At 39.2% G+C, this 17,106-nt stretch overlaps 1 protein-coding gene across 18 annotated transcripts in view; it reads right to left on the minus strand.

The window, feature by feature from the left end:
• The window catches only part of FHIT (fragile histidine triad diadenosine triphosphatase), a 1,490,910-nt gene that overhangs the window by 1,461,418 nt on the left and 12,386 nt on the right, over positions 1-17,106 (minus strand). For 2 of the 18 annotated variants that reach the window (XM_028843171.2, XM_077990327.1), the window contains exon 2: positions 3,152-3,270. The exons of the other annotated variants lie outside the window; for them this stretch is intronic. The gene's annotated coding sequence lies outside the window, so the exon portion shown is untranslated. The remainder of the gene's footprint in view (positions 1-3,151; positions 3,271-17,106) is intronic. 18 annotated transcript variants of the gene reach the window in all.

Consider the following 17,106-nt stretch of genomic DNA (forward strand, 5'->3'; position numbering starts at 1 on the left):
CCAACCAGACTGACCCAGCCCTGGGGGTAAATGCTCCACCTCCGCCACGTGGCCTGTGTGCACCTGATTTGAATCTGCTCCTGCCCTGAGCCAAGGGTGACTGTTCTGCCAGGCTCCCACTCCACTGCAGGGTCAGGCAGCAGCCTCTGCTCTTGGCTCCTGGCCCAGTGCTCGGATGGCCCGGCAACATCACTGCGGAGAGGGAGTCTGGTTGTGCCCTCCTCTGAACTCTCCATCTGGAAGACTCTCTGGCCTCCTTCCCTCTCATTTTTAATCTGACAGACACTGCGGACAGGGAAACTCAGAGCAGACCAAAGTTCATCTTCCCTTTCCTGCTTCTCGGCTGGCATAATCGCAGGGGCAGAACGAGGTTGGCATGGACCAGGATGCCAGGAATTAAATGAGGGTCCCTGACCACTGGAACATAATAGTCCTGCCTTCCAAAGTCTTAATTAGTCTTCCTGTGCCTGGCACACCTACCACCAGGGAGGTGGCCAGATAAGGTGCCATGCTCACAGCAAGTATTCAACAAAATATTGGTTGAGAACAGCGGTCACAAATGCCTGCTGGCTCATGGCTTTGCAACAACAGTCAGCTCTGAGGTCTAGGCACCAGCGGCAAGATTTCTGCTCCCTTTACTAATGCAGACAGTTCTAGCAGCATTATTCTGAGTGATATTCAGCCACCAGCTCAATTTGGATGCAAAATGATCTTAACAAACAGTGGCAGACTTGATAGACAGGCTGCTGAGCCTGGGGACCAAAACAAAGGACGAAAAGAAAAAGAAAGGAAGGGTTGATGGCAAGACAAGGAGAGGGAAATGAATACTGCAAAGAAAAATGAGGAGGATTACAGGACTAGATACCTCAGTCCAGCAACTCCGAAATGAGCTGTGAACATAACAACAGACTCAAGGGTGGAAACAATGAGGGGAATCAAGGCAAGGGAACAGGGCAGCATCTGTCACGAATTTTGATGCTCGGACAGACTTAGGGCTAGTAGTGGAATAGATTTGATAGTAAGTAATATTTGAGAGGTTTCAAAAGACAATGGGTCTTAATTCTGTCCTGTTTTGCACCTCTTGAACTACAGTGACATACCAAAATTTGCTATTTTTCTAGGAGGACATTGACAGATACAATGAAAATTCTGAATACATTTTTTCCTTCTGCATTCATTATCTCTGGCCCTTATCCACAGGCCTATTGCAGACTAAATTGGATTTTGGATCACTGGTACTGAGGCGCTGCAATTAATTAACAATAGAAACATAATATTTATATCCAGGCCTAACAACATCTGACATTTAAACTATTCTGCCAGTCGGGCAAATTCCATTCGACAAATTTTCATTTTAATGAACATGACAGACCACAGTTTACATGATAGGCCAAGAAGCAGAACACAGTTGATCTCTTGGCGTGTGTTTTCAAGGACTGACCATGCTCCAGAAGAAACAATCTGAGAAACTGTCAGAATAACAGAAAGACCAGATCCCCAGTTCTACCCAGACAGACCAAATACATACCACCCTCATGTCGCCCAACACAGATCCTAGTATGAAACTGTCCTCATTTCATGTGCAAGCTCAAAGTTAAATACTTACTGCCCCTTATAATCCACTGGATAATTTTTCTATCTTTGGGTTGCTGACATTTTCTTTGGGGTACTGAAGTCCCTTAGCCCTTCCTAATTAAAAAGTGATAAACGTTTTTGCAAGGCATCCAATAATGTGCAAAGTACACAAGAGTTGGAACTGATGCAGCTTTTTCAGTTGGCACAAAACTGGCCTTCCACATTTTGCCAGATGGTGTATCTCAGTAAGTCCCCAATCCCTGACTCGAGTGAGGGGCATTGTCAATGTGATGCTGAATCAGAGACTGTCTTTAAATGCTATCTTATTTTGCATTATACTAACACGATGGGTCTAACATTTATTCTTGCTGAAACTTTCACAGCTAAAGAAGTTTCATTCTTCTGTGACTCATTATTCAAGCCAACAGAATATGATACAGATGAAGGGAAAAATTCTACCCTCCTTAAGAACCATATAAATTTGCTGGAAACCAATGTCAGAGAGCAGATCTCCCAGCCCAACTTCCTATTGCTCCTCTATGGGTTAGTGGTCCAAAGGACACTGGCTGAAACAGTGTGTATTTACCCAAGCCCATCTCTACTACCCCAAAAACGTGGCTGTAAAGGACAGAGATGAAGATGAAAAATGCAAAGAGAGCAAGGCAGATAGAAGCTTAATAGATCTGGGAAATAAATAAGGTCAGTGAAAAACAATATACTGTAGCTGGGATCCCTAAGAGCTGTATATTTCTAGTTCACATATTTACAACATTCCTTATTCTAGCTTTTATGTCAATCCAAAAGAACTGAAATAAAATTCCACTTTAAAAGTAATACTTCTTTGGAGTAGGGATTTGGTTCATGGGTTCCAATCTCAGCAACTGAAATGACTACCTACATGGTAATTTGTCTTCAAGCTGTGGCTCTGACTAGACCCAAAATGGTAATCATGCTTCATGTTACTATTTTATTTTATTTTATTTTATTTTATTTTATTTTATTGACATGGAGTCTCGTTCTTGTTGCCCAGGCTGGAATGCAATGACATGATCTCGGCTCACTCTGCCTCCCGGGTTCAAGCGATTCTCCTGCCTCAGCCTCCCGAGTAGCTGGGACTACGGGCACATGATACCACATCCGGCTAATTTTTGTATTTTTAATAGAGACCAGCTTTTACCATGTTGGCCAGGCTGGTCTTGTACTCCTGACCTCAGCTGATCCGCCCACCTCGGCCTCCCATAGTGCTGGGATTACAGGCATGAGCCACTGCATCCAGCCCATGTTACTTTTAGATATGGCCACGATACCAGAACATTAAGCACTGAAAGGATGACAGCATTTCCACCAGTGTAACCTAATTTAGAATCAATAAGGTGTCACTCAAATCGGCAGCATGTACATATATATACAGTGTGGATGGACACACACACACACATATATACGCACACACATTAATTATAATAATAGTCACATGTTTGAGGTATTTACACAAATCTTCTCTTATATAACACTATGAGATAAGTACTATTATGAACTCTGTTACACACTGAGGAAAGGGCAGTTACAGTTCACTGACCTCCTTAAGAGGTAAAGTCAAGGTCACAGGCACGTAAGCGGCAGAGTTGAAGTGCAAATCCAAGTCTGCCCTTCCTCCAGAGCCTGTGCTCTACACAACACTGTGGCATATGACAGCATCTGCAAGGGAAACAGCATGACGGAATTGATTCCTTCTGGCAATAGTCAAAATATCTTTTAAATATCAGGTATAAAACATTTTCAGACCACCAGATGCTTATTCAATTTTGAAAAATCAATTTTTATGTAGTTGCTATGAGTAGTTTCATGTTTGTTAATGCCTGGTTATATTCTTGAAAAAGTAGGGGCCTCAAACAGAAAAACATATATATCTTTTTGAAACTTGGGAAGAAAAATGAGACCCTAACTGGATTAAATTGAAAATGTTTGACAGAACACAAATGAATAGAATCTGTAACTTTAACATGCCTTTACAGGAGGCATGTTCTAAAACGGTCATACCAAATTCAGAACACAATAGACTTAACATGCTTATTGTTGTAAACAAAGGCATTTGGTTAAATGAAAGTTCCATCAAAGCTTAATAACCAAATTCAAGTGAACACAAAGTAAAGCGTTATATACTTTCTGCGGTTTCAGTAATAGCTAATCTAATAATGGTAAATGGAGGTTATTGTTGATTCCTTTGCCTCTGTTTCATAAATTAGATAAAGCAACGTGGCAGTTAGAGTACTTTAGAGTTTTACTGGACTAAGTGATTTTAAAGCTATCTCAAAATATAACAAAGTCATGACTTGAATGACTGCTGAGTTGTAGCTTGTTTTCCATCACCATGTTAGTACTTTTCACCAGTGTTAAGTAAAATGCTTCCTGTTAACTAAAACAATTCTATAAATACAATTTCTATCTACAGGACCAAATCATTTAAGGTAAAGTGTCATTGATACAGTAGTATCTGATATTCTATTTCACTAGGGCCAAGCTTGTAAAATATTAACTATAAGAGCAGTAAAGTGTTATTTATTTCTTCTGATCCAAAACCCAGGAACAGTAGAATTTCTCTGCTTAATGATTTTTCATAGCACATTTCCAATTTTCTACTACAGTTTATTGATCTGGAATACTAAAACAGTTTTCTTCCCTGTCTAAAGAACACAAAAAGCCCTGTGCCCCTAGTCCCATGGGAGATACGTCCAAAGACAACAGTCGTGGCATCTCATCAGGCACTGAGGGGAGGTAACGAGAAGCAAGGCATTTTCCTTATTGAAAGAAGGTGCTAGTCAAATCTCAGGACTTATGATAACGGGAAATACTTCCCAGGCCTTTGCATTTGGAGACAAGGCTACACACCTGCAGTTCTGAGAGCAGATGAGTTGCCCTTCACAAAGGCAGTCTATTTTCCTGCATTTCCCCTTCATGCCCTGATATGGTTACTTTCAATTACCCTGATAGCCCAGGAAGAAAAATATCCCTCTCTCCATATTTCATTCACATAATAAGAATCTGCAAGCTGTTCTGTATGACAGATGAGGACTGTGTGCTGAAGCAACTTGTTCCGCCTGTCAGCCTCCGAGAACCCACAGCAATGAGATACAATCGTGATGACATTACTCGAGAAGAAGTGGGTCAAATACATGGTCACTTTAAAACAGAATGTCAACCATTCTTTCTACTTCAGTAATCTGATGCAGTGGTACTCAAAACACAGACAGTGAGAGAGAGAAAAGGAAAGAGAAAAGAAGAGAAAAAAGTTCACCACTATTAGTTTAATGTCCATACATACACAAATGCAAAAGCAAATAATTGTTAAAATTGCTGTTCCCATATACCCTTACATGACTTTTTTCATCCTCCAGCCAATTAGTCAAGAAATGTTTTAGTAAGCATGTGGTATGAGCCAGACACTGAAATGGGTAGAATGCTGAAAACAAGTAGAATGCTGAAAACAGACATAGCCCTTGCCCTCTTAGAGTATACAGTCTAGGATAAAGGACAAATATTAACAAGCAATTGAGATTAATATAATGAAGCCTGAAAAAAAAAAAGTAGAAGGTACTAAGAGAGCTTACAATATAAGAACTAACCAAGTCTTTCAGGTCAGTAAAGGTTTCTCTGAGGAAAAGACATTTAAGTTAAGGTCAGAAGTATTAGAGCAGCCAGATAAGAGGTGAGAGAGAAGAGTGACAAGCGGAGGACTTTTCTCCTGAAAATGTTTCCTTTCAAAGAAACCATTAAGGCAAAGGCCTCAGGACTCAGTAGAAAGTATAATGGAGTAAATGACGCCATCAAGTCCACCATTGGGAGTTATTACCTTTTCCTTATTTCAATCCCTAGTTTAGAAAATTAACTTTAAAAAAATTTTTTAAGCATTAGTATACCTCTGTCCTATCTTGCCACATAAGGGCAAAAGTTAATGATAATCACATTTTCTTGCTGATCTAAATATTAAGGTAGATTTTACTTTAAAAAATCTAATTTATCTTGACTATACTGGTTAAAACCCATGGGTTATTTTTAAAAATATGTTTTGACAGCAGTGAAACTTGCAGCACATACAATACCAAAAGCATAAATTTGTTCAGGGTATAAGTACATGAAAATTAATATAAGCAGTTGGTAAATGTGATTTATAAAAAACAAAAGACTGTGCCAACTACATGCCACAATGAGTGGAAATAAGAGCTTCTTTTTCTCTAATATTTGGTCATGAAAATTCTGATTTGTTCTTGCAGAAAATTGTTTTTGGATCATTATTCATCTCTCTTACAGCATAGAACTTTTTTCCATGGGATCAACAAATTGGAATGGAGAGGAAAAACCGGATATATTCATGAGTATGTTTGCCCTTTCTACTAAACCCCTGAGTGTGATGTTCGGATTATTTTCTTTCCAAACTCAAAATCCATTCCCAGAATCCAAAATCAATAAAAATTGTACTAGCAAAACTGAGGGTTGAATTTGGCCTAAAAACTCAGTGACTGAGTAGGGCTACTAATACGGGGAGAGGTTTTTAAAAAATGTCTTTAGTTATTAATCACTCGCAATGACTTTAGCAGCTGCTCTAAAGTAAACACAATCTACAACTACTTTAAAGCAATATAGTGTACAAACCACAAGAATTAACATTCTACTGTGTGAAAGGTGGCAGAACATGCCATCCCAAAATATACCACATTGGCATAAGAATTATTTTTAAGCTAAAGGCACTTATAAAAAATAATTTAAAAAAAAAATAACAAAAAAAAACAGTAGGTGCAAGAAGGGAATTCTGACCCTCTTCTTTTTCTTCATAAAAGCAAGAGCTAAAATCCCTGTATGGAAAATATTCTTCTTACACCAGAAGGAAAGTAACATTCTTATCATCAAGGGTGGAACACTGAGACCAAGAGAATTCTGTACAAACAAACATTATTAAACTAGCTCTTATTTTCCTCATAACTTCTCCACCCAGTTAAATATCCTGGCCCAAGCCCCTTTGCCTTGTCACATCTTCACAGGTTACTACCGTTTATCCAATTCCATATAAAAGTGTTCAATTCTGGCCAGGCGCGGTGGCTCAAGCCTGTAATCCCAGCACTTTGGGAGGCCGAGACGGGCGGATCACAAGGTCAGGAGATCGAGACCATCCTGGCGAACCCGGTGAAACCCCGTCTCTACTAAAAAATACAAAAAAACTAGCCGGGCGAGGTGGCGGGCGCCTGTAGTCCCAGCTACTCGGGAGGCTGAGGCAGGAGAATGGCGTGAACCCGGGAGGCGGAGCTTGCAGTGAGCTGAGATCTGGCCACTGCACTCCAGCCTGGGTGACAGAGCGAGACCCCGTCTCAAAAAAAAAAAAAGTGTTCAATTCTAACTTCATCTTTGGGTCTTCATTTCCTTATGAGGGCTCCCATGTCACAAAAAAACTTATATTAAATAAATTTGTATGCTTTTCTCCTATTAATCTGCCTTATATCAATTTAATTTTTAAGCCCAGCCAAAAACCCTAAGAAGGTAAAGGTGAAATTTTGCTTCCCCTACATCTGTTACTTAGGTCTTATCTAGAGTTCAACCTGAAAGGCATATTTTAGGAGGAATATTGGCCAAATTGGAAAATACCTCCAAGAGGGCAACTAGAATGGTGAGAGGTTCTGAACTTCACATAAGCAACCCGGGGATATTCAGCCTGGAGAAAAGTAATGGGAGACAGCAAAACTACCTTCATATATTCGATGCCTCACTCATCAATAAAGCCATTCTGTTTTACTGAGCACTTCCTCTATACAAGGTATCATGCAAGGCAAAGGAGATACAGCACTGAGCGAGAAAGCCAGTCTTTTCTTATCATGCGGAAGGGAAAATGGATTTTCTCTGTGTCACTTCACAAGATATTGTATAGTAGAGCAGAGCACAGATTCTGGAATCAGAGCACTAGTGTAAAAACCTGTACTGGGTTGAATGCCACTCCCCAACCCTCCAATATGTCTGCATCAAATCCCTGGAGCCTGCAAGTATTACTTTATTAGGAAAAAAAAAAAAAAAAAAAAGTCTTTGCAAATGTAATTAAAAATCTTGAGATAAGATCATACTGGATTGTCTGGGTGAGCTCTAAATATAATGATCAGTGTCCTTACAAAAGAAAGGCAGATGGAGACAGACAGGAGAGAAGAAGATACCGAAGAGAAGGCCAAATGAAGCAAACAGTTATGTGGCTGCAAGCCAAGAATGCTTGGGGCCACCAGAAGCTGGAAGAGGCAAGGAAGGATTCTCCCCTAGAGCCTGTTGAGGGAGTATGGCCCTGCCAACACCTTGATTTTGGACTTCTGTACTCCAGCACTGTGAGGAAATAAATTTCTGTTGTTTTAAGCCACCAAATTTGTAGCAATTGGTTACAGTAGCTCTAGGAAACGAATATAACTCCCAATTACTTAGCTAGCTGTAGTACCTTACTAGCTGTGTTACCCAGTGCTAATAACGCTAGCCCTCTGAGAACCAGGCCCTCATTAGGAAACTGGAGGCAATAGAAATACTCATCTCACAGGTCAGAGATTAAGGAGGTATGTCAAGTGTGCAGCACAGGGCCTGGAACAAAGTAAGTTTTCAGTACATAATACTGTCACTATTAATGGGTTCAGATTTACTGGGAAGCATGTGTAGACCTTAGAACAATATATCAACAGGTGTAATGACAGCTAATTTATGCAGTAGGGATCTCTCTACTGTTAAATATACGTAAGTAGAGACCAGATACATCGTTTTCCAGAAATACTGGAGAAGGGATGTTTATATTGTTCAGGAGGCTGGAATAAACATCCACTAGCCTTCCTTCTAGATCAGTCCAGTAACCATTTCTCCTTGGTGCATCGGGTCAAGATCCTTAGGCAGTTTAACCCAGTAAGGGAAGTGAGGTATACACAGAGTTTGGTTGCCACCTTAAAAAGTCCCTTCCCCTTGCTTTTTTGTCTTTAGCTATAAAAAATAAGCAAATTCTGATTATATCTTAGTATTTCCAACTTGACAATGCCAAGACACAATGAGAAAAACTTGGATCACTGAGGTAGTTTGGGTAGTTATTCCCCCAAATCTCATGTTAAATTGTAATTCCCAGTGTTAGAGGTGGAGCCTAGTGAGAGGTAATTGGATGACGGAGGTGAATTTTTCATGAATGGTTTAGCAGTACCCTCTTGGTGCTGTCCTCATAACAGTGAGTGAGTTCTTGTGAGATCTGGTTGTGCAAAAGTGTATGGCACCTCCCCTTACTATCCTCTTGCTCCTGCTCTTGCCATATATGACTGCTCCCATTTTGTCTTCTGCCAAGAGTAAAAGCTCCCTGAAGCCTCCCCAAAAACCGAGCAGATGCCAGCACCATCCTTGTACAGCCTGAAGATCTGTGAGCCAACAAATGTCTATTCTTTATAAATTACTGAGTCTCCAGTATTTATTTATAGCAATGCAAGAATGGCCTAATACCATCACACACTTAAATTTTCTGATTCTCAGAAATGAAGCAATTAGACTAGAGTAAGGATTGCTAAGGACCAGTTGACAAACCAGGACCAAACCATAATATTGTTTTTAACCAATACCTAGCAAAATGAGAAAAATTAAAAAAAAATAATTATTTAAATGTCTTTGCTTGGCAGAATTAAAAGTTGGCAATCCTACATCAGCTCCCGTTGTATCTCACTTCCTAATTCAAAAATTATGTTTACAGCCTCTGAAATCCAGCCTGGCCAACATGGCGAAACCCTGTCTCTACAAAAAAAAAAAAATACAAAAATTAGCCGGACACCATGGTGTACACCTGTAATCCCAGCTTCCTGGGAGGCTGAGGCACGAGAATCGCTTGAACCAGGGAGGTGAAGGTTGCAGTGAGCTGAGATCTTGCCACTGCACTTCAGCCTGAGGGACAGAGCAAGACCTTGTCTCAAAAGAAAAAAGAAAAAACGTATTCCATAAACATACAAGGGAGCCAGCACTCTATGAGATGAAATTCTTTAAAAGGTCTGTGGGTCATAATTCCCATATAAGCCCACCATCCCTTGGAGGAGGAGGGGTTGGCTCTCTACCTAAACTAAAAGATGAAACTCTCTCCCAATCAAAGCCAGGAGAGGACCAGGGAGGTCTTCAAGAGGAGAAACGTACCTTTGAAATTCTCTCCCTTCTTAGAAGATTCAGAATATTTCAGACACTACCAAGTATGCCCTGGGAGGCAGTCAAAATGTGTAGTAGGCCAGACCACAGGACTAGGAAATTAAGATACAGCTGCCTGCTCCTATTAGGCCTAGCAGCAGGACCAGAATATGAAGGTTCACTTGGGCCCAGTTTGGCTGAAAAGACACAGGCTTCAAATAAGACTAGACAGGAGAACAGGTAAATAAATAGAATATTCACATAATGGAACATTATATAGCAGTCAAACCAAATAAAGCAAGGTACAGAACAATGTGTATGGTACAATATTTTTATATAAGAAAGGAAGGAAAATAACCTACATAATATTTGCCTGTGTACTAATAAAAGTGGCTACCTTAAGGGAGATGGGTACAAAGATGAGGGTATGAGAAGAGGAGCAAGAACAAAATTTCACTTTATACATTTTTATATTGTTTTGTAAAAATAAAGAGCTAAAAGATTATAACTCTCATTGCTGGTGTTAGTGACACATTTGCAGAGGGCAATTCGGTGGTATACATCAAAGTCTTTAAAACTAGCATATCCCTAGACCCAGAAATTCAACTTTTGAAAGGAAGTTATCTAAGAAAATAAGAGATTTGTGTATACACATACACATTCACTGCAGAATTATTTATCATAGTTTAAAAAACCTGTTTTAATCTACATGTAAAATAATAGAGAATCAGTGAAGGAAATTATGGACCATCTAAACAATTCAGTAATATGCAATTGTCTAAAACTATACTGTAAAACATATACCGTAGAATACTCAGTGGCATAGAAAAGTATTCATAGTATATTTTTTAAATCATTCATTAATTTTTCAGTAAATTCTTTAGAGCATCTACCAGGTACTAGACACTGAGCTAAATGCTGATTAAAAAGGCCAGTTACAAAACAGTATATAAGTGGGCAATCCCATTTTTTGTGCATTTGTGCATTTCTAACTAGACTAGAAGGATAGACACCAATATGAGAGTAGTGATTACCTGAGTGGCAAGATTATGGGTGAAATATATTTTCTATAATGAAATATATTTTCTATTATCTCTGCAATATGAGAAAAAAGCACTACTTTTTTAATCAGGCTAACAACTCCCAGGATCAAGAATGTGTCTCATTCATCTCTCTGTTCTCTCACCTCCTCCTGACTCCCTGAATACAAGCATGATGATTGCTTCAGCTGCAGCAATTCTGTGGCCATTATGGTTAGACCAAGAACTACAAGATACACTCTCTTTGACATCTCTGAGCTGCTGAACCAAAGCCAAAGCCAACCATTTCTAGACTTCGTTTTATGTGGAAGAAACAAACCTCTATTCTTTTTAAGCAGGTTACTTGCAGCTGAAAGCATTTGAAGCTGACATAGGAACCCATTAAATAAAACATGACACATTAAGGCCAGTATAGGTAACCCAACATGTTTCTTTGATCAACCAGCAGAAACTGAAGACTGATGTGGTTAATTGCCCCACTAGCTTCTGGCTCTATATTCTCTTCTCTGAAGCTCCTGGGAAGTAGAGCCCAGGAGAAGTTGTTAGTGAGGATTCTAGGTTCACAGGGGAGCACTGCTTGCAGCAAAGAAACACCAGGCAGCTACTCCTACAGCTTTACAATGTGGCCCAGCATTCCCACTCCTGGAAATGTCTCCTAAGAAAAAAATCATGAATGTGATTATGCATACATGCAAATACATCAGAAAAAACGGTGGGGAAAACCTATACGTTGACCACATGGGATAGATTAAAAAATAATGTCATGTTCTAACAGTGGAGTACTCTGTAGACATTAATGCCATGGGAAAATGCATACAATATATTGATGAGTGAAAACAAAACAAAACTATATGTAAAGTATTATCCAAATTTAGAAAAATGTGTCCATTCGCTGTTAGAAAACTAACAGAACAAATATATGCATGCAATAAAAACAATGGGAAAAAAGTATACACTGAAATATTGATAGTGCTATCACGAATGGGTGAAATGCAATGTTATTTTATTTTTTGAGCATTTCTATATTTTTTTAAATCCTCCAAATTTATTTTCTTATGCAGTTGGTATGAAAATTTCTTCTAAATAGCACCTTCTTACAGAATATTCTGGGCCCTCCGACCAAGATATTCAACTCATCCACACCAACTTTGTCTAATACCTGCCTGCAGATCCAATGGACTTAAAAAGAAACAATTTATTTTTGTGTTTTAAAAACAGACATGACAACAGCTGCAAGCTAAGCTACAGAAAATGATAAAGAAAATTTTTTCCAAATAAATTTGCATTGTATAAATGCAGTACATTTTCTTTAATTTCATAAGGTTTTGATACTGCCACTTTGAGAAAAATATTGATGTTTCCTTAAATAAGTCTAATTTGTATTGAAATTCATCCCCTCACTTGAAATGGAATGATCTTGAAAACAATAAAAATGAATGTTAATTTGCTATGTCATTGATAAAAAGCAAGTCCTTTTATATCCTTGTCCTTATCCATTAGACTTCATTTTACAGAAAAGGTAGCTATCAGGCAGGTCTGACCTTTTTGCCACCTAAGGACATTAGCTATTATAGCTCAAGCTCCCTAGCCGGATGGCCTGGGTCCATATCTTAGGCTCACCACTTGCCAACTGGGTGTCCTTGAGCCCTTGTTTAACCTCTCTGAGCTTCAGTTTTCTCATATGTAAAACAAGGATAATACAAGTATCGACTCCATAGAGTTGCTATGAGGATGAAATACGAAATCTACACAAAGATCTTAGTTCGGTGCCTGGCCATAGTAATCTAATTTAAAAAAAAAAAAAAAGTAAGGTCTCTTTTAACTTGCTTTCAATTATTATGTGCAGATAGATCATGGACCTGAAATTTTAGGTTTTAAAGAGGCCCAAGCATCCTGGTTTAAGAACCTATGTTGGAAAAATTAGCTCGGCGCGGTGGTATGTGCCTATAGTTGCAGCTACTTGGGAGGCTGAGACAGAAGAATCGCTTGAAACCAGGAGGCGGAGGTTGCAGTGAGCTGAGATTGCGCCACTGCACTCCAGCCTGGATGACAGAGCGAGACTCCATCTCAAAAAAAAAGAACCCATGTTGGATACAGATACTTGACTTTTAAATGCAGATTCAGTATCATTTACTTAGCTTTCCCTATGATAAATGAGATGTTTAGGGAAAATGTTGGGTTTTTTTAGACCACTGGAAATTGACTTCAGCATGTGTATTAGAGAACATAACTACCCCATTCACCTTGTCCTGTCCAGTGCTTTCACAAAAAGCAAGGTATTGTGACCAATAATAAAATCATAGCTAAAATAATCACTAACATGTCATTAGTGCTTAATATGTACCAGAAAGTGCCCTATGTGTTTTCATGTATTATCTCATTTAATCCTCACGACTAACCAATGAGGTAAGTTCTCTTACTATCCCCATTTTTAGATAAGAAAACTGTGGTATAAAGTGCCAAGAAAGTGCTAAGTCAAGATATAAACATAGTGTATAACAATATACTATATTTACTATATTTATATATTAAAACAATAATATAATATATTTTGAGATAATATATAGTATATTATATATTATATGTTATAATATATAAATATAATATACAATAAAATATAAATATAGAAATATAAATATATATTGTTATATAAATATAATATGTAGTAATAATAACACAGCATCATTATTCAATCCCTGTGACCTACCAAATGCAGCTCTAGATGCTTTCCCAGTGACGTCTCTTGTGTTGACAACAATCTTGCACTATTCTCATTTAATGGATGAGGAAACTGAGAACTTAAATGAGTTACCTAAGATGAGCTACAGCTCTGACTGGTTCCAAAGTCAGCCACTCCAGAATTACCCTTCTGCAGAGGGCAGGGAAAAGGGCTTATCAGGTCCCTGAAGCGCTCTACCCAGGTCACAGAATGTTGGAGAGGAATAGGACTTCAGAATGATCAGATCCAAGCCCTCGCTTTACAGATGTGGAAAGGGAGGCCCAGAGAAAAGAGACGTGCGTAAGGCAGTGGGAGAGCCAGAACTAAAACCCGGGTCTCCCAAATGCCAGTTGACATGATGAAGCCATCTCATGTTGAGTCAGCTATCTCAGGTACTGTGAAAGCAGGAAGGAAAAGCCTGATAGATTCAGAGTGATGGCAGTAGACTGTCCTCCCTCCCTCTGCTCCCTCCTGACCCTGGGACTGCTGCATATACTTCCTGGCCCATTCAGAGCAGCAGCAACATGACCTGAGAAGAGAGGCTCTTCAGGAAAGAACCCACAATGAAGACAGGAAGCACCCATGCCCTTACATGATCTACCTAGGGCCCATTTCCAATAGAATCTTCCTGAAATAGAATTAGAGATCAATGGAGATGGAGGGTTGCCTCAGACACATGTGGGTCTCTTTTGTAGACATACAACACAACCTAAATCTTTGAGAACATGATCTGGCTCAACAAATTACCTGCATTTTTTTCTGATTAAATGTATATCCATCTTAGTTTGTATACTGGATAAAAATAAACCAACTCATACGGAAAGTTTTTTAAAAATAGAGTTTTGGGGTGTTTAATTAAAAATGCTTGCAGTATTATGTAATCCTTGAAATACAACAGTTGTTTACTCTGCTTTGATTTCTAAGCTTTCCTTTGATGACAAATATTAATATTTATCGTTTTTCTGATGTTGGACTAATGAGAATCTTAAGTGTTTATGAGAAGGCATTTAAATATTACAGTACTACAGATATGTTTGTTTTCTGATTTATATTCCTGTCTTTAACATCAAGCAGGATTTATTTTTTTGTGCTGAATCCTGGGTTGTTGTTCATCAACATTTTCAGTAAACTTTACATAGCCAGAACTGATGATTTCTACATTTATTTGATGGTCAAAGTGAATATGAAACTTCACTAAATAACATAGTCCTATGGGAAAGGTTTAGTTATGATTTATGAAGTAAAACCTGGCATGCATGTGTAACTGCTAGCAGGAATAGAGTAACATTCCAAGTTTAATGACACTCCTCTCAGGTCATACTTATTGAGTGCTGAGTATGTGTCAGGCACTGTGTAGAACATAATTGAAATCAATGATTTCACTTGATTCTCACAACAGCTCTAAGAGCTAGGTAGTATTATCATCTCCATTTTACAGAAAAGTGAGGCTCAGAGAGGTTGAGTACTTCACTCAAGATGACACAGCAAATGAAAGGCAAAGCCAGAAGTGAGTCCTCAGGGTCAGATAATGGGCTCTTATTTATAGGTTCCTCTCTCAAGAGTCCCTCCTTGACTGCCCAGCATTTGAATAATCTTATTCTCTACAAAGTATAAACAACTCATTTGCAGGGAGCAACAATCTTCAGGACAATCCAGACTTTCAGATCTTGATGGCTATGATGAGTCACACTTCATTTTGTGTATCATAGGCCATGCATTGTTCTAGGCAATGGAGACAGAGCAATGAACAGCACCAACAATTGTCCCTGCCCTCATAGTGCTATCTTTCTAGAGAGGGAAGATAGATAACATTAACACAATAAACAAAGCATTATCCCCATTATGGGGAAGAAATGGGAGGCTATCCAAATTCAGAGAAATGGTAAAAGGGGATGAAGTCTGCAGTTTCTGTAGATTTCACTTGCCTATACTCCCCATGCAGCCAAGACTCAGCTAACCAGAGAAATGACTTACAATCAGTAATGGAAGATGGCCCAGAAGTAGTGTGGTACAGTGCAAAATCCAACACTGAATTCTCAGTTAGGGACCTGACATAAATCACTCACCCTGCATAAGGACCAGGTGCAGGGGAGACGGCCGTCAGCAAAACAGCCACTACCACTGCCCAAAGGAAAGAGAAGCATTGATTAAAAATCAAAGGTTAAATAAAAGCTGTAAAAAGTACAAGAAGGAAGCAAAAGACACAGGAGCTAACTTATAGGAAACTAAGAAAGGTCAACATTCTGCCAATTGCACTGTCTGTGACCCACACCACGTCATTTCTCCTCTTTACAGCCAGTTTTTCAAATATGCAAATAAAGGAGAGTGGACTAGATGAATCCAACCAGCTTCTTTCAAGCTCTTTTTAAAAAATCTCTTGAAGCCATGATTCTAACATATAAAAATTATGTATCTCCTCTTCTTTCCACCAATTAATAGATCCCAAACTGTTCCTCCTTCTTCAGTCCCTTTCATTGTGTTCATCTGCCTGACTACTGCTAGGGCTTTGTTCTTGATTTTCACTGCCATGTGGCAGAGAAGTCCAATCAGGCAGGATACGGACCTGATACCGCATTAGGGGGCAGAAGTGGGTATCGCAGATGCTCTGATCAGAGCCTAGTGAAAAAAATGAGAAGGAATCGGGTTATACAAATGGAACCTAGGGTCTGGAAAGTGTTTTAACAGGTAATAAATTAGCCTGAGGACATAGTAGGCATTAGGGAAGCATCAGCCAGGATTGTAACTCATGTTCTGGCCAAAGGGAGGGGGAAAAAAGTCTAGAAGTAGGTGCTCAGTGAAGAAGCAGATGAGTGGAGAAGAGGTCTGGATCCAACCATGATACTGAGATCCAGGGACAGGAGCATTACCCATGGGAAAAAAATCCAAATTCCATACTTTGACTTCAAGGCCCTGTATGGCCTGGGCCCTATCTATACAGCCACTTCATCTGATGTCAGTCTCCCTTGCCCTCTCTATGGTTCAGCCACAGGGGCCTTCTTTTCTCCCTTTGATGGTGTTAAGCTCTTTCCCACCTTAAGGCCTTGGTATAGGCTATTCCTTCTGCCTGGAACCCCATTCTATTAATACCAGCTCTTCATATGGCCAGCTCCCTCTCATCCTTTACTTAGGTCTCTGCTCAATTCTCAGCTCTTCCTCTCTGGCCATTTTATCTCAATAGGTTACTCGTCCCTCTTACTATCACAGTATCTTATACTCTTCCTTCTCGTACTTGACATCTTATTGTTACAGGTGTTTGCCTATGTGTTATCTGCCCCCTTCACTAGACTCCATGAGGTCAGTGCTGATATTTTATATAGATCATCCCATTTAATTCATAACAATCTATGAAGTAGGTACCATTATGTCCATTTTACAAGGAGAAATAAAACTGCAAACAAAAACAACTTGCCATATATATATGTGTGTGTGTGTACATATATATGTGTGTGTGTGTGTGTGTATATATATATAAAAATTCTAAACAATACTACTCATTACATTAAAACAGAATGGTAACTTAGTAGAAGCCACAAAAATCTAAAATCTTTTTATTCCAAGTGTGGCCCATGGACCAGCAGCATATACATCACCTGGCACCTTGTTGGAAATGCAAACACTTCTGGCCTC

Source organism: Macaca mulatta, chromosome 2 (genome assembly GCF_049350105.2).
Source record: "Macaca mulatta isolate MMU2019108-1 chromosome 2, T2T-MMU8v2.0, whole genome shotgun sequence".
NCBI classification, from domain to species: Eukaryota; Metazoa; Chordata; class Mammalia; order Primates; family Cercopithecidae; genus Macaca; species Macaca mulatta.